This window comes from Furipterus horrens, unplaced genomic scaffold, assembly GCF_987537825.1.
Source record: "Furipterus horrens unplaced genomic scaffold, mFurHor1.1.pri manual_scaffold_11, whole genome shotgun sequence".
NCBI classification, from domain to species: Eukaryota; Metazoa; Chordata; class Mammalia; order Chiroptera; family Furipteridae; genus Furipterus; species Furipterus horrens.
The window spans coordinates 14,279,588-14,298,483 of NW_028327181.1; the positions used below are offsets into that span (position 1 = coordinate 14,279,588).

The 18,896-nt window shown below is 39.0% G+C and overlaps 1 protein-coding gene across 1 annotated transcript in view; it reads right to left on the reverse strand.

The window, feature by feature from the left end:
• Window positions 1–18,896, reverse strand: part of TTC28 (tetratricopeptide repeat domain 28) — a 260,354-nt gene that overhangs the window by 222,266 nt on the left and 19,192 nt on the right. The gene's annotated exons all lie outside the window — the stretch shown is intronic.

The following is an 18,896-nucleotide window of genomic DNA, read 5'->3' on the forward strand; positions in this document are numbered from 1 at the left end:
GTGTCAGTATTAAGTGTAGATTATGTTTTTAAGAAACGTGGCTTCCATTGGTGGTAAAGAAATCGCATGTAGCTAAAAAGGGACACAGGGTTGAAGGAAATTTTTTCTAAGACAGGAGAGACCTCAAGATATTCATAAGGCTGATGCTGAAGAGAAAGGGCTTAACATGAGAGTTAAAGACAGGAAAAGGGAACTCACGTCATTTATTCACACTACCTGGACTCTTCAGGCAAATCTTATGGGAAGTCTTACCTGATTTTTACCACTGATGTCCTCATAGAAATCTTCTTTTCTTCCTTATAGTAATTAAAATCCATTGAGTGAAAGGCCCCCCAAATTTTTCCCCAAAGGATAAAATACTTGCCCTCTATACTCTTTCTTAATCCTCCTACCTTCCACCCTCCCTAGCAGAAAGCAAACATATTTTATAAGCACATTACAGTTAAAATCAGTGCCCTAAAGGGGCAGAGGTTACTTAGCAATGCCCTGTGACTGGTCTCCCAGACAGAGCTGTGTCCTCCTTCTGGTGTACAATTTGTTCTTGAAAATCTGAACAAAGGCTGAATGTGTACAGGTCAGGCAATTATTTCAGGTTAAGGAAAATTCTTATTCTACAATTACATCCAAGCTGTTCGATAGGATCTTCAAAGATATGTGTTTGGTATTTTACATATGTTCTTTAGTCTTATCATTTCCTTCATTTATCAGAAGTCAAAGAAACAATCAAATTGAAGATAAAGAGGTACTATTTGGGGCAGGGCCAAGTATTTTCCATTTTTATCTCACTTGTATTAGCTTATGAGACCTATGTATCTTTTTGTGCTAGGATTAGCACTTTCATATTTAAATTTCCCACTCATTGTTATAAAATGAGGAAAATGCAATAAAATATACAAATAATTGCACAAACTCACAACAAAGATGGCATGAGAGGAGATATCTGCAATGTCTAATACTGGCAAGTCACTTGAACTCTAGAGCATATAAGAAATGCCTACAAATCAAGAGGACAGCAACCCCAGCGACAACAAAGATAGAAGAGGGAATTCAAAGGCTAACAAGAATATAAGCAGATCCTCAGATTCATTAGTACAAACTAAAACAATAAGGAGAAAGTCTGTCACACTTTCTTAGACCAATAAAAACCAGACTGATGAAGAATGCTAAGTGTATCGATGGGGATGTGTGAAGTGGGAACCATGTGTGCAGCTCCAGACTGATACATCTCCGCCAGGGAGGAGTCTGGCATTTTTTGGCTAAATCAGCGATATGCCTATCTTACGACCTCACCCCTGGGTATATATTCCAAAGAAATTCTCATACAAGCCCAGAAAGGAGCAAATACAAAGCTTATAGAAGCACTGTCGTGGTTGTGGAAAGCTGCTGGCAATCCATCATTGGGGGAGTCAATCGGTAAAATGTGGTCAAAGAATTTGTTATTTTGTAATTTTAATTTTCCTGTTTACTCATCTCCCTTTCTCTCTGTACTGTGAGCTCTTCAAAAGCAGGGATTGAAACTTGTACATCTTGGTATTGAAATCATACACTGTTCCTAGCCCATAACAGCTATTCATTAAATATTTAATGCATGAGTAAAAATAAATTTAATAAAACTTGTAAGATTTAAAAACAAAGGAACTTCTGCAGGTAATGGAAATGTTTACTCTCTTGACTGTAGTGATGGTTTCATGTCAAAATTTAACAAACTGTACATTTTAAATATAAATATATGCAGTTTATTGTATGTCAATTATTATCTCAATAAAGCCATTAAAAATGGGGGGAAAATTTTTAAAATGATGTAATCAAAGTCTGAGAATAAAATTTTAACTTCAACACAAAACAACAATTTGACAGTAATGGTGGCAACTTAACTTTTTTTCCCCCAGTTTGGACTCGGAGTCCTAGAGATAAAAAAGCAATTGATGTTAGTTCAGAAATACTTAGATATGTCACAGAACTATGAGAAATTGCTGCATCTCTAAAATATAAGACAAATGCTAGAAAAATCTAGTCTAGACTATTACAGATATCCTCTGATCAAATCACATTTCTAAGGAAAAAAATGTGTTGCATGTTCAACGGATGGAGCATCAAATACGAAAAGACAGCTCAATGCGTTTGCATCATGATTTTTTTTTTTAAAGAATCCGCTAGCCACCTTTATGTATGATGTCTAGAATCCACTAAGAGCAGCTATAATGGAAATGTCAGATGCAACTACTTCACTATTTGCCTTTAAGTGTTGTGCTGCATTTTAAAGACACTTAGATATTTGGCATTAAAAACTGTAGTGACAGGGTCACATGATTTCTCTGAGGAAATCGCAAGGGGAAAAGGGCAGAAGGAGACACTGTCTGGCAGCAGAGCTAGGAAGTCAGTTTTTAGCCCCAAACCCCCTACTCCTGAGGTTTTCCTCTAATCACAACAAATCAACTGTCAATGCATTTATCAGAAAAACGTCTCCCCACAATTCTGGTATTTCCAGTTGACGTTGTGTTCTCTTGGATGAACGCTTCAGAGAAAAGACAAGAACAGATGTGGAAGACATAATTTATTAGGACTAGTAGAGCCTGTGCTTTGTTTAGAGCAATCATGTCCTAAAGCGTAATCTCACGGGATATAAACATACTTCTAAACAATTCTCTTCCTATGAGGCAGGAGTGGAAGTAGAAAATCATTAGTTGTGATTTTGTACTATAGCATTTTGCATTAAAAGAGACGAATTTTGGATTAACTCCAGGACACTAATGAATTCATTTTAGCTAAGGGTACAGAAATGATGTATTTTACCCATCTGGAAAAGAATGGGGTTAAAAGTTTTTCTCTTATTCTTTTTTGATAAATATATGATAGAAAGGAACCCCAAAAACCAGACAGCTAAAAGATAAAACTCTATTTCTTTGGGCCAAGAACCAGAATTATTATAGTACTGAGTCTCCAACCTCACTTTCTATTGTTCTTTGAAAAACAAAAAAGGAATTCATTGCTAACATGATGGATTTGGAAAATAAAAGGTGAAATCATCAAAATCCTGAAACCAAATGAATGAGCTTTGCAAAAACAAAACAGAACACTTCTTCTCTGAGGCAACACCGAATGGTGGATGATGCAGGTGCTATGGGAGGGCCTGCAGGGGCTTCCGTGGGGGATTCAGCATCGGGGACCCAGGCTGTGGCCAGGGCTGGCCTCTGAGCTTGAGAGGCCAGGCCATGGACAAGGAGTGGATTCCCATCACCAACCGAGGCCACCTGGTCAAGAGCATGAAGATCAAATCTTTGGAGGAGATTTATCTCTTCTCCTTGCCCATCAAGGAATCTGAGATCATTGACTTTGCGTGGAGGTATCCCTCAAGGACGAGGTTTTGGAGATTACTCTGGTGCAAAACGCTGGTGCAAAAGCAGACCCACGCAGGCAAGAGGAGCCAGTTCAAGGCATTTGATGCCTTTGGGGATTCCAGAGGACACATCAGTTTGGGCGTTAAGTGCTTTAGGGAAGCAGCCTCTGCCATCATCCTAGCTAAGTTCTCTACTGTCCCAGTGGGACAAGGCTACTGGAGGAACAAGGTCAGCAAGTCTCACACTGTCCCTTGCGAGGTGACCGGCCACTGTGCTAGTGCACCTCATCTCTGCCTCAAGGGGTGCTGGCATCGTCTCAGCCCCTGTGCCCAAGAAGCTGCTGCTGACCGCTGGTATCAATGGCTGCTACACCTTGGCCAGGGGCTGTACTTTGTCAAGATCACCTTTGATGTCATCTCGAAGACCCACAGGTATCTCAACCCCAACCTCTAGAAAATAGACTATGTTCACACCAAGTCTCCCTATCAGGAATGCACTGACCATCTTGTGTGAAGACCCACACCAAAGTTTCTGTGCAGAGGACCCAGGCTCCAGCTGTGGCCACCACATAATTTTATACAAGAAAAATAAAGTGAATTAAGCCTGTTTTGTTTTTTTAATTAAATAAAATAAAACAGAACAACAGCAAAATCTGTCACTGGAGAAATAGCATCCCCCAAATAAAACTAACGGTTCCCTATATGACTTGTTTGGCAAGATTTGGTATCCTGTAAATACATATGCTTAAAGATGACAGGCCCGCGTTTCCTGGACTCAGGACCAATTCTGCTCTAAGCTAAGGGTTCACCCTCAAGCCGCCCCAGAGGGCTGCCCTTGTCCTTCCAGGGGACACTGGCTGTAATTACAGGAGAGTGCAGCCCAGTAAGATGAGCAGCATCACCTACTCTTATTTCATTAGCACCGTTCGTAATTTCCTCCTCCTCCCCCTCGGTCCTGAGGAGGAAAATGTCACCACATTCACTGTACGAGATCATAACACGACTCCTGTTTCCTCACACAGGGACTTCCTGGAGAGGATCCTCCTCGTCTGCTTGTGCCTTTGCTCTCCTGCCTGGTCCACTGGAGACGGAGGTGATAAAAATCTGTACTTCCAAGCCTCAGAAGCATCACCCTAATTTAGACTCTTGATTTCTCTCAAGGACAATGAGCTCATTTAACAAGTAGTTACTGAGTATCTACTATTTGGAAAGCAGTATTCCGGACACTGGGGATACGAGAGAGAACAAAATACACAAAAATTTCTATTGTCATTGAACAACGCTCCAGTAGGAGGAAAGCAACAATAAAAAAGTTAAGTAAGGCAATGATGGAGTTAGGATAGATGCTGTGTGCTACGGAGAAAAAGAGCAGGAAGGGAACAGGGACGTCGGCAACAGGAGAATCCGAGCAGGCCTCACTGAGGAGGCCTCGTGGGCCTGAGCACGGCAGGAAGTCACAAGAAAAGAGGTCAGAGCAAGTCGGAAGCTCAGGCTTTCGGGGATCTTGGAGGCCACTGAAAGAATCCTGGCCTTTCTTCTGTGTGAGATGGGAACATATTTCAATGGTTTTGAGCAGCAAAGAGGCATATTCTGTCTTACTATTTTAACTGGATCCTTCTGATAGGTGTGAATAGGTGTTCCACATTTTAAAAATTCCAATAAATGTGAGTCACTCTCCCAACTTAATGAACCCTCTGTATACAATCCTTTTATAATTAACAAAGTACCTTAGCACATTTAAAGCTCTGAGAACTCCCACAGAAAGAAGCCTACTAAGCTCACGTCTTAGCCCTGGATATCTTACACCTACTATGCCCATAAAACATTTTTAATATGGGAACACCTTCTAACATCTTACAGAATACAGTTTGGAACTAAGTACAGAAAATACTGGGCTAGAGGAACTTTAAAGTCCTTTGAGATCTACTATTCTCAGATTTTTGTATCAGAAACATTAACCTTGTATTATGCAGGATCAACAAAATTTATTATAAAAAACGGATGAAACAACTTCAAGCTTAAGATGTCTATCCTTTCTCTCCTGCTACAGTGAAATAATAACAGAGAGAAGGGAATCAGTACCTGGAGGCAAAATTAGGGCTAAAATCTCCCTCAACATACCGTGAGACTAGGCAAAATCAAAGTCAACATCGTCAGTTCGGGCAGAGACCTCATCAGGGGCTCTTGTTTGTCACATGAGGGCAGTCCTACAGCTTGAACTATTACAGCTAACACAGCCCTGCGGACATCTGTGTGCCACACATGTTTATTTCAGCTACTACCTTTGAAAATTAGACTTTATGCAAACAATTGTTCTGAGCCACTAAACTAGAAAAACAGAGTTTTCCACACTGCAGCAAGGGGAAATTAAAGTTACATCTTTCAAAGCAGTATATTCATTATCCAATTTGTTTCTCTGATCTCTCATTCACATCAAAGTATCTCAAATACATCTCATATGTTCATAATATCTCTTCGTCACTGAAACTTCATATAAACTAACAGCCTATTTCTATAGCTTCATCTGATACAGATAACTGAGATTTCCCTCTTTAAGTTAAAAATATGTATAAAATAAAATCACTCTTAATGAAGAGACCTTAAACTAAGGGATGTAGGCATAAGGATCCCAGAGTCATATGTTATATATAAATCACTCCTTTAAGTCCTAAGGCAGGGATTGACTAAACATTAGCCTGAGGGGTCTGATTTTTCTGTCCTAACAGCAGGTAAAGATGACAAATCTGTTATCTCACAAGCCCCTGGCAGTAAAGAACCAGGGCCTTCCTCTGGGGGAGGGGTGGCTCACGAGCCCTGAGAATGACTCACAGAAATCATCCCCTCGTGAGACCATGAGGGCATCCAAGGCAGTCGACAAGTGAACCTACTAGGTGCAGGGCAGGATGCAAGTTACAGAGCCTAAAATAGGCGGGGGGCGGCAGGGGTAGGTCAGAACCCGAACTGGCGAGGGCAAGAAAGAGGAAGGCAGGCCAGCAGAGAGGGTGATCTGGAAGAATTCCAGAATAAGGGTTAAGATGTACAAAGTGGTTTTTAAGGAAGCCATGGGATAGGCTTTCATGGTGAAACTTTATATTAGATGATAAATGAGATAAATAAGAGATAAATGACACAGTTTCTGGCATCAAGAAATAAACAATAATAATGGCTAACAACTACGTATTATATCCTTACTGTGTACCCTGCATGATGTTAGCATTTAATCATTTAATCTCTTTAATAGCCCTGTGAAGTGTTTTGTTTTTTATCTCCATTGTACAGATGAATAAACAAAGGTTTAGAGAACTTGAGCAGCTAACTCAAGTTTTTTAAAATAACAAAACTTTATTCGTACATCTCAATAGCAAAAAAATAAACAATTCTACTAAAAGAAATGGACAGAAGATCTGAACAGACATTTTTCCAAAGAAGATATACAGATGTCCAACAGATCCATGAAAAGATGCTCAACATCCCTAGTCAGCAAATGAGGGAAATGCAAATCGTGATCACAAGATATAAACTCACACCTGGTAAAATGCTATTATCACAGAGATAAGAAAGAACAAGTGTTGATGAGGACATAGAGAAAGAGAACCCTTGTGCATCATTGGTAGGAATGTATATTGCTGGAGCCACCATGGACAACAGTATAGAGGGGCCTCAAAAATTAAAAATACAACTACCCTATTATCCAGCAGTCTCACCTTTGGATATTTAGCCAAATAATACAAAAACATTAAGTTGAAAAGATATATGCACTCCCATGTTCACTGCAGTATATCTACAATAGCCATGGTATAGAAACAACCTACGTGCCAGTCAATGGATGAGCGGAGAAAACAGATGTGGGAGGATGGTCAATGTAACACAACCTTCCAATTATAAAAGAAATAAGTCATTGGGATGTAACGCACAGCATGGTGACAATACTTAATAATACTGTACTGCATATTTGAAAGTTGCCAAAAGAGCAACCATTAAAAGTTTACAATATACAAAAAATTTTATAACTATATATGGCTATGGATGTTGCCAAGACCAGCCGTTCATATTGTAATAATAAAAATTTGTTACATTTGTGCTGTGCATATTACAACACATTAACTAGACAGATTGTGGTGATCATTTCACAACATATACAAAAATTAAATCATTATGTTGTATACCTGAAATTAATATGATTTATATGTCAGTTATAACTCAACTTAAAAAATTGTTCTCTGCAGTGGGCAACAAGGAAGCCAGAAGAATCCGAGAGATCACACTGGAGAGAGAAGATGTGAAGAGCTTGGATTCAGACCTGATGAACTGAAGGTACCTATGACACACCCTGAAACACAGGCTTGAAGTTTAACAGCAAGGTCTACATTGAAGATATCTCTAGTGATTTGTGAGTGATTCCTCATTTTATCTCAGATAACAGTAGTGACTGTGAAGGTTAAACCATATGAAACTACCAATATTTCTTTTTCTGACCTATAAAATGATCATTTCAACATGACAACTGCTTTATCCATGAGTTCCTTGGAAATAAGACAATCTGTAAATATACAGTATTTGTAAAGTAGAATCTGCAACAGATATTTCACAAATAACTTGGAAGAAATAGTGATTAAATTACATTTATATATTTGGTGCCCATTTTTTAAATGTGATTTTGAGAAACTATTATTAGCAACTTGCACAAATTATACAATTAATGGAACTAAAAGACTGATGGATTGCTCATGTGTAATTTCAAGCAAATGTCTTTCGTGGGGTCATGTAAAAAATTCTTTGATTGACTGATTGATTGATTTTTACCTATATGAGGAACAAATGGCTTATCACTGCTCATTAATTCAGTCCTTCCCCGTCAGTCTTTGTGGAAGGAAGAAATGAGAAGAGATGATGGGTACCAGATCACCTGCTGAAATGTATCCTCAAAGAAGGTACCTCAGTTTCCACATCTGCAAAGCAGAGATGATACTCCCTACTTCCGTGGTTTACTGTAAGGATGAGAGGAGACACTGCATGTGTCCCATGGGACACAAGACAGGCTTAGTAAATAGTAGCTACTGTTTCTATGTCACAGTTTCGCTAGATGATCAGCAGCACTACTCAAAAAAATCATCTCCTATGCCAGGTTGTTAATGACTGACTTATACTAACTTACTTACAAAGTTAAAATTCTTGGTTTCACTTATATCTGGACTCTAAAGAATAAAATAAACAAAACAGAAACAGAGTCACAGATACAGAGAACAGACTGATGGTTGCCAGAGGGGAGAGGGGTTGGGAAAATGGGTGAAAAGGTGAAAGGATTAAGAACTACAAATAGGTCGTCACAAAATAGTAACAGGATATAAAGCACAGCACAGGGAATATAGTCAACAGTATTAATAATAACTATGTATGCTGCTTGGTGGGTTCTTGAAATATCAGGGGGGCCACTTTATAAAGTGTATGATTGTCCTTGTAACCATTATGCTGTACATCTGAAATGAATATAAAATAATATTGATTATAAACTGTATTTGAAAAATAAAATTTTAAATTTAAAAAAATTTACATTTCTTGGGACAAGACAAATAGTGGAGAGAGCAATGTTGAAATAAAAAGTCAAAGTCATTTGGCCAAAATACATAGTAAATGAGACATATACTCAGAAAAACTATGTAGTAACCACTGAATCATAAAAGTCTGAGGGTAGAAAATGGTCTTTAAAAGTTCTCATCAACATTTCTTCAATAGTACCCAGGCAGAGGTGAGGCAGCCCAAATATTTCAGGGATAGCAATAATTATTAGCGTTATTATCGGTTTTTGTGTGAATTAAATGGAAACAAAAATGTGAAAGTAAGAGGTAACCGATTCTAGTCACCCTTTGTCCCAGTCTTCCTTCTGAAGACATGGACAGCAAGTTCATTACTTCCTCAAAAATCATATTGAAAACAACACACATTAAGGTGTTTATAACCTGGTTGTATCATGCTCTTTTATGAGATAATTAAGCCATCACACTGTGGTAGAGTGACTGCTGACAGCCATAATTCTTCACTCTCCCTAGAGAGGATGTGGTATTGACTTTGAACTAAGTCAAGTTCAATGGCTAAGGCCAATAAGAAGTTAGCAAATGTGATCCAAGCAGAAGTGGGCCAAACACTTGCTCCTCAGCCTTCACCATAAGAAATGCCAAGGGTGACCCACTGGGAGATGAGACACATGGAACAGAGCCTGCTTAACACAGTTGTCCCAAGGAGAGTCTTGCATACGTGAGAGGGGCTGGGCAAGATCAGAGAGGCTACCTAGCCACCACCCAGCTGACCTCAGCTGATTGCAGACATGTAAGCCCCGCTGAGCCTAGCTCTGATCAGAGATACGTAAGCAAAGATAAACATGCATTGTTGTATGTGAGGTTTTGTGGTTGTTTTGTCACACGGCATTACTACAGCAACAGAAAAGTGATATACATGGTTTATTAAGCATGTGGAATGTGTGTACTCAGTAACTCTATAAAAGCCCAAACCCCACCAGGGTGACTGACTGCATGACAACATCCCAACAAAGACATGAGTTGTGTGTGTGTGTGTGTGTGTGTGTGTACAGGGTTTGGAAAATCACTGCTCTTCCAGTGTTTGTACACAGTTAGATTTTAACAGAGTTGAGTTAAGTATGGGGCCTTTCCTATTTTACCACTTCTAAACTCAAAATCCAAAGTCATCAAGGATACTGAGTTGCTCAGATTACATCCATTTGAGAACATTTTCTTGTATAACGGTTGACTCCCCAGGTGCACATGAGGAAGGAGCAGCAGCAGGCTATTGCATTAAATGTGAGACTAAATGACCTACAGTATCTTTCCTGTTCCAAGTTCTATGATTTTTTTATTCTATACCTTGAAAGAAGCCAGTTGCTGAACAACATAGAAATACTGTTTTCTAGGGACAAGAAAAAGCAGCTGTTTTTCTATTCCTATTTCCTGGAAAGGCTTCTTCAGTAATCCAGAGTCTAATCTTGGCATATCGATCTAGAAAAACTTTCTAAGCTGGGAAATTCACTCCTTGCACTAGCCAGCAGGACACCAAAACAGCTAGGTGCCAGGGCAGATCACACTTTACACACGGGAACAAGGCACAGAAAAATATCTGTTTCTGGTATTTGGTGGGAGGAAGACCCAAGTCATTGCTTTCTTGTGATGCTTTACTTCTGTCCAATTATTTCTGCAACCAACAGAAATAAAGTATATCAAGAAGAAAACATGGATGTCTGAGAATTGTAATAGTGAATGTGCTAAGACATATAAAATATACTGATTTCTTCAGAGGAAGATCATCTCATATATTAACCTAGTACTATTAATCCTATAGTCCAATCAGCACACACGATTGAAACCTGCAGCACCTAATCAGAAACAGGCATTCTCTAGATATATTAAAGCCAATAACAGATTATAGTTTCTAAATTTGAATGTCTTTCCTCAAGGTTTTAGTGATTGTTTTTGAAATCTCTCTAAAATGATTTACATCCCACATTCCTGTGTAAGAGTACAGGACAGAGACATCCTCCTTTGGGACTAGAGCTGGTCAGCTGCAGTGAAATCCTTTTACTGGCATTTTCAAAGTTTAATATCAAGTATTTTATCTTATTTAACCTAACAGGCATGTTGAAGCCTAGTGTACTATCAAGAACACACTCTTTTTTGTCCATTCAGAATGGAGATGCATACTCTGTACACTCAAGAGATTAAAGAGCAAATGGAGCATATGAACCAGACTAATAGTCTGGCCCCTGCAGCCCGAGTGGGGAATTTACTGCGGGAGGGGACAAAAGGGGACTAAATGGTAATGGAAAAAATACAATAAAGATTAAATTTTAAAAAATAAAATGAAAGCTCTGGATGCTGATCCAACTTCTTAGATTTAACCAAGGTTCTCATAACAGTACTAGTATTGAAATCCTCCAGCTCGTTCTTTCCAGGGCTGCTAGAAAGAAGATTATTGCTGAGGAATGAGATCCAGACCACTGTCTGCCATGGTGCGGGACAGGACTGCGGCAAGTTCAACAGCAGAGACAGGACAGGCGGATGCCAACAAAAGTCCTTTTAAAAGACTGATTCATGAGGTTAGGTAAAAAAATATTTTCATCCGGGTCACTGAAACACGTCCTTGAAAGGCAGACTCACCTACGTTAATGATATATGTGGGAAGGAGCGCCAGTAGCACGGTCATACATACTTAGTAGCAAGACCCGTTGAACCATAGCAGGCTCTGTGACACACTAGTTTGAAAATATCTGATTCTAAAAAGAATCAGTTTTCCTTTCAAGGTGTAATGAGAATTCCAGATCTTCTACAAGTATGCATTTAATGGGAAATGCAATGGTCCTCACCATACCTTCATGTCTAATTCCTACTTTTTTCCCCAGTTACAGATTAATAAGAGTTGTTTTTTTGGTAGTGGTGCTGGTGTTCTTTATATAGACATCTAGTTTCTTAGATGTTAGCTCTTGGACACCCTTCACGTAATCAGTTTTTTTGAGAAAAACAGTAATATTTCTCCTTCAGTCAGTTATTTAATTTCTACTTTTCTATGTTGTCAAGAAAGAGTAACACATTTATTATGACAAAAAAAATGTTTTTCTGATCTATTTTCTATTACTTAAAAATGGTCTTTATACTCATGATCATGAAGAAAAGACACTAATAAAATGCCCAAATAGGGTCTCTGTGTTCTGGCCAGTGAATGCTTGAGTACTGCCAATAGCCAGTGGCCTTCTGGCAGTACTAGGCCTTCTAAAAGCTGTTCTCTGGCAATAGTCTTTCACGCAAGCACTAATTTTATTATAGCTAGTTTATTATTTTCCCTCGTTTCCCTGCTATTTTTAAATGTGGGGTTGTAATAGGAGGCATCTAGAGGCCCAGGAGATGAAGGAACTGTTGGATCTCTGTGGTATCGGTGGCCGTTGGAAGCTAAGAATTGAAATGAAATGTCAAAGAGTATTTGAATACAGGGCCCCTGAGGGGAAGTCTGCCCAACAAGAAACACATTGCTCTGCTCTCTTCATTTTCCTGGTAATTTCTGCTTTTAAGTTCTTGTGGTCTCTCAATAGTCTTCCCAGTTTTGCCCTTAAAAGTTATTTTTGTACATTGCCCATTCTTGCCAGACCTATTTAGCTACATATAACAACACTGTCTTGAGGGATGAGTTTTGGACTTCTTGCATAATGAACCAATACTAATTTCTGTAACAAAACAAAACAGCTTATGATGTGAACAAGACATTGGATGAAATGCTAAATTCACTTGATGTCATTCTACATGTAACTTGGAGATCAAGTTTTCAGAAAGACTGGCTCTCAATTTATGCTAATCAGAAAACAAAGTTTGGAAAAGTAGAGTGTTTTTCAAGCATGGTAATGATAAATACCAGAGCACCCTGACTTTAAGGTAAAAGAAAATACATGTAGAAGAAGAGGGATGGATGATACAAAGTCAGAAGGCCTGCAGACTAGTCCTAAATCTGCTCCTAATCAACTACATACACAACACATACACGTTGGTCTCTTCATCTATGAAATGAGAGGAGCATTATAAATGGTCTCCCTGCTTTCCACCTCTATAATCCAATTTCTAGAGTTCTTATGCGTCCCCAGGCCTGGGTACAAAGATTTATTTCGTGTTGCTTACCTTTACTTTATTTATTAACCCTTTAATTCTTGTGAAAAAAAGCAAACGGCAAAATGAGGAACATTGGGGAAGCATTTGAATCCTACAACTGCATTAAAAAAAAAGAGCAAATACTAGAAACGTTACACCTTGGGGTTATATTCATTCTAAAATGAAATAGAGAAGAATGAGAAATGTCACAAGCACATAAAATTATGGCTCTGGCAACACTATTAAACAGCTATAATCCCTGGATCAGACATTGTCTAACAAATGTACTCTGTCTGGAGAAGCTGAGAACCCAAAACAATACTAGAATTATTTTCCAGACTGTCATCAAGTACAGATTAGCCCTGCCATTTAAAAACAAAACAAAAAAACAGTTTAAAGTAGCTTTTATATGTAGAAAAGTCGAATGGTAAGCAATATTTATTCCCCATTAATGTCCTTTTCTTTAATTTTAATTTTTTTAAGTTTCATTGATTGACTATATAGAAAGTGAGCAAGAGAAACACTAATCTCTTGCTCCATCTGTCTATGTACTCATTGGTTGCTTCTTGTCCCAACTGGAGATCATACCTGCAACTTTGGTGCATCGAGACAACACTCCAACCAATGGACTACCCAGTCAGGGCACTAATATCCTTTTCTATTTACCAGTTTCCATTATCTATGTTTCACTTTTCCTAACATAAGAACTGAAGGGCAAAAAGATATGCAACCCGAATGTTACTATATAGATCCTGGGTACCATTGGAAACCAAGTCATCAAGCTGTTGCCATAAAGCTACTGTCAATGGCTTCTCTACGGGATCCATACACCAGATCAAACTCATTAGCCAGAGTCAGCTCCATTTATTCTACAGTGCGTCCTCTGAATTTAAAAATACATTTATACTTTCTAAGAGAAGCTATCAACTTGGCTAATAAAAGAAATAAGATTAAGATGATTCAAACAGACCCATGGACATTAGCAACAGGGTGGGGATTGACTGTGGGGGCAGGGGGCTGGGGCAGGGGAGAGCAATGGGGGAACATTGGGACAACTGTACTAGAACAACAATAAAAAATAAATAAATAAATAAAAAGATTATTCAAACATTCTGAAAGTAAATTGCAAAAGTCCAAGACAATATTCTTTGGTTTAGCACTCTTTGACTATATGTGATTCCATAGTCATATATGCCTTATTCTTCTCTGGCACGCCCCCTGAGCTATTATAATTAATATATGCTTCTCTATAGCACCTACAGAGGGACATAATCTGGTAACATTCTTTATGAATTATCCTCTTTAGATTGAAAAATTCATTTTACATGTAGAGTCTAACAAAAGGTGGGAAAATTTCAGTCTTAAATGTGGGTGCACTGAAAACATAGATAATGCTTCATGGATGTGCCTGCAATTTGACAATGTTGCCACGTCTTTAAAATGTAAGCTCTTTTCACATAACATGAGTTATAAGGCCATCAGTGTACTGTCATCACTCAACCAGGTCAAGGTTGAATTAATTTTATATAATGCTGGTTAGGCATGGTGTGACCTAAGTGAGAAGACACAAATGCTACGTTACGAGTGATTCAGAGTAAAACTCAATGGACCAGAAGCTGGGAGTCCCTGACATGATAACAGCCACTAACGGGGCTGAGCATCCTCAGGCAGGTCTCTCTACCTCAGGGTCCTCGCTGTCTTAGCTATAAAATGAGAGCTCTCTAAGATCCTTATCTGATCCAAAGCTGTAATTCTAACTTAAAAAAAAATAAGGAATCAAAATATTCATTAGTAAAAAAAAGTACATAATAAACTACTTCCAGCTATGACAGACTACGTTGTAGCAGAATTCATTTGCTAAAAATATCTAGGAAAAATGGATTTAAAAATCCATCTAAAAGCAGTGGAGTGGTTTCAAGGCATTTAAGACTTAAGGGACCAAGATCCTGGACAAAGAGAAACTCAGTGAGGTGAGTCTGACATCCTCTGGAGAAATATTCCAATTTGAAAAGGTTATGGGGAAAAGGTTGAGAGGTCAAGTATCAAGTGGTTATTATAAAGCACCAAAACTTAGCAGAGCATTCAGCAATCATATGGGGCTAAGAAGATAAAAACAGAAGCTCAGGACTACGAAGAAAGTCAAGATCTGACCAATATTACAGAAAAGTGAGCCCAAGAGTATGAGCTATCTTTACTGTCAAGACAGTGATTACATTACAACTCACATATGCCTAGAGACGAAGTATAAAGTAATTGTGATCAACCATGTTAACAGTATTCCTGCGGTATAGGTAAGATAAAAAGTGAAGTTCAATGCCCACCATAGTGGTGGGGCCTGGTGAGTACAAAACCTGAGACCTAACGTTGGGAATGTGGAAGGTCTAAAGCTGAGAAGTAAAGTTGAACCAGAAATTGATCTGATGAAACCCAGCTCTGAAATAGCTCATTCTTGACTGAATTAGGATGATCTACTCCTGCTCTAAATGTTTACCAGATACGAAAGAAAATTCTATCTGGAGGAAGATAATATCATTGAGGTACCTTAATATTTTCACACAAAATTATAAGCATTCAATTAAAAAATGAAACTAGGCACAAGAAAAACAGGATGAAGAGAAAAAAACAGAAAATAGAAATAAACTCATGAATTATTAGATATGAAATTTTAAATATTTGTAATTAGTATGTTCAAGAAAAAAAACCACTAAGATGGGGAATTCCAACAGAGAATTGAAAGTGATAAAAATTAAATTGATATTCTGGAAAAATAAAATGACTGAAATTAAGATTGTGATATATAGGCTTAATAGCAAGCTAGACAACTAAAAAGAGAATACTTGTGATCTAGAATATAGGCTAGAGAAATATGTACGGTGAAATAGACCGAGATAAAAATGATGAAAAATACAGTGTAAAGCATAAAGTACAGATGAAACATGATGAAAGGCATAACTTACATGCCACTGGAGTCCCAGAACAGGAAGAGAGAGAAAATGGAATAGAAGCAATATTTGAAGAGATAAGAGCTGAGAATGTTCCAATACTGATGATAGCATCAAGCCACAAATTTGAGGAGCTCAGCAAACCTCACACAGAGTAAATACACAGTAAACCACACGCAGGCAATTTCATAGTAGAAGTGCAGAAAATCAAAGACAAAAATTAAAAAGCAAGAAGTGAGGAACAGATATCTTCACAGGGTCATCAGTGATACTGAGACAGACTCCCAGTCCGAGGTGGCAGTGTTAGAAGACACTGAACTCACCTCCTCTCACTGACACATCAAATCCATACTCACACGCAGAGCAACGCCCCCAGAAGGAGAACTGAGGACTGACTGCACAGCTTCTGCAAAAACAAACAAACAAGACAGAGACCACACGGAAACGGCAGGAAAGACAGAGGCACAGCATCATGGGAACCGCAGCCCAAGCGCACTGGCCTGCAGTAGGGAAGAAACACACAGGGCCTGGTGCAGACACACCCACAATGGGCACAGTGAAAGGCGGTGGGAAAAGGGCGCCTGGACCATAGAAGAAAGAAACCCATTTACAAAACCTAGAGCATCTGTCAAGCAGGAGGTGTACTGCGAGAACTTTCTCCAGGGTCAGAGGTACCTGAGTGCCATTTGTTAGGTCCCCTTCCACCTTGACTGTAAAAGCAGTAGCTTGATCAAGGTGCTCTCGCTGGCCAGCCACAGCCATCCCAGCGTACCCCACTTCCCAGCCCACACCAACCTCTGCAGCTCTCTTCAGGACTCCCCAAGGCCTGCACATGATCTGGCTACAGTGCCTGCCCCAGCTCAGTTTGCATCTGGACTTCCCACAGTCCACACACGCTTCAGCCACAACTCCAGTCTCCCGTGGGGCTTGCCCCTGCTCCAAGTGGGAACTTGATCTCATAAAGCATGTGTTTCTAAAAGAAATACAATTTAAAGATAAGCAACAAACAAACAAACAAACAAAAAATCTAAGACCAGAACAAAAGAGTAATAAAAAAAAAAAAAAGAGTATAGGTTGCAGGGAAGATGCTAATAAGGATATATTAGTAAATGAGAAGTCTGACAGAATGGATCAAGAAAATAAATACAATACCTTGAACCTCGCAGGTTCATTTGCAATATATTAAACATTAAGCAATCACTAGAAGAATGAGAACTTTAAAATAGCATGGAGCCCTGGCTGGTGTGGCTCAGTGGATCGGGCACCGGCCTGTGAACCAAAGGGTCGCCAGTTCGATTCTGTGTCGAGGCACATGTCTGGGTTGTGGGCCAGGTGCCCAGTTGGGGGCACACGAGAGCAACGTCGATGTGTCTCTCTCTCCCTTCCCCTCTCTCTAAAAATAAATTTTAAAAATCTTTTTAAAAATAAAATAGGATGGACTATTTAGGCTGTGTTGCATACCTTTTATAAGAAATTTTACATTTCTAAGGCAACTTTCAGAAAATCCATCAGTCTGGTATAAAAGCTTTATCAAAGCCCTTTTGCACTTCATGCATATTTCACTTGGAACAGAGAGGGCTCTTAAGTTCCCACCACCACAAGTTTGCCTTAAAAAATAAAAGCAGTACGTGTTTTTTGATACAAACTATTAATAAAGCAGTCTTATTGATTTAGCGGTTGTTTTTTTTCCTAATCATTTTCTTACAGGATCTCATACGCAATGAAGTTGCCTTTAATACTTGAACTATGTTAGGAACCAGAAACCCAGCCCAGGCTTTATGGGTATTGAGTATTCTACCATTTCAGTAATTTAGGAAACCCTTATCAGACTTTGCTGATAAGACTATCTCTTATCGGGCAGCCACTGATAGAAGTATTTCAAACTTGAACTTATAATTGTTCTTACATGAAGCCCTTTTCCTCCTCTCCTTTATGAAAGACGGCACTACTGCTGCTTTTCTGGAGAGAATAAAGATATCCTACGGTGGGGCCAAGTAATACGTTTTTAACCTATTGTGGGAGGAGAGGAAGTTTAAAAAAAGTTTTTTTCCAGCTATGCTGTGTGCCACTTCACTCCACTGCGATGGGGAGAAGGTTAAATCAGCAGATAGGGTCAAAAGTGGGATCTGACTGGTCTGATTTAGAAAGGCCGGCCCAGTGATTCTGTTCCCCCAGCTGAAGCAGCATTGGACTCCAGTAAGCAAAGTGACAGACAGAAAGTGACAGGCTTTAGAGGGCAGTTCTATAGATGGCTAAAAGCTCAACAAAGCAGGAACTGCCACCCCTGGTTTTATTATAGGGGTACTTCGAATGTATTAATACTCATATCTTGGCTAGCCTAAGCCATGGGGGTCAGGTAAGAAGGTAAATTTTTATAGCCAAGGAAAAATAAGTACCTCACTGATTTGGACCTGAATCAGTAATAAGATCTGATTAGATAAATCGGTGGTTATGTTACTGTCCAGTGTACATCGTAACTAGAACTTCTCTAAAAGCATTCATGGCTAGAAGATGATGATGAAGATGATGAGGATGGTGGCAGTGCCTCCTGTGGCAGCTAATACTTACTGAACAACTGACCGTGTGCTTTATGCTAAAATGTGCTAAATACTTTATTATATATTACTCCTATTCGATGGATTAGGAGAATGAGGCTTAAAGAAACTTGAGTAACCTGCTCAAAGTCACACAACTAGATAAGTGTCCAAGTGAGGACTCAGCCAAAGTCTATTTGATCTTAACCATGTTCTGCTTATAAATTCAGACCAGCATAGTGAATCCCTTATATAGCTACTATTTCTGGAGATTTGGGGAATGTTTTTTGCCCTAGGGATTTTATAAATCTTTTTTGAAAAATAATTTGTTTATTTTTAGAGAGAGGGGAAAGGAGAAAGAGAGGGAGAGAAACATCACTGTGTGGTTGCCTCTCACTCGTGTCCCCAACTGGGGACCTGACTTGCAACCTAGTCATGTGCCCTGACT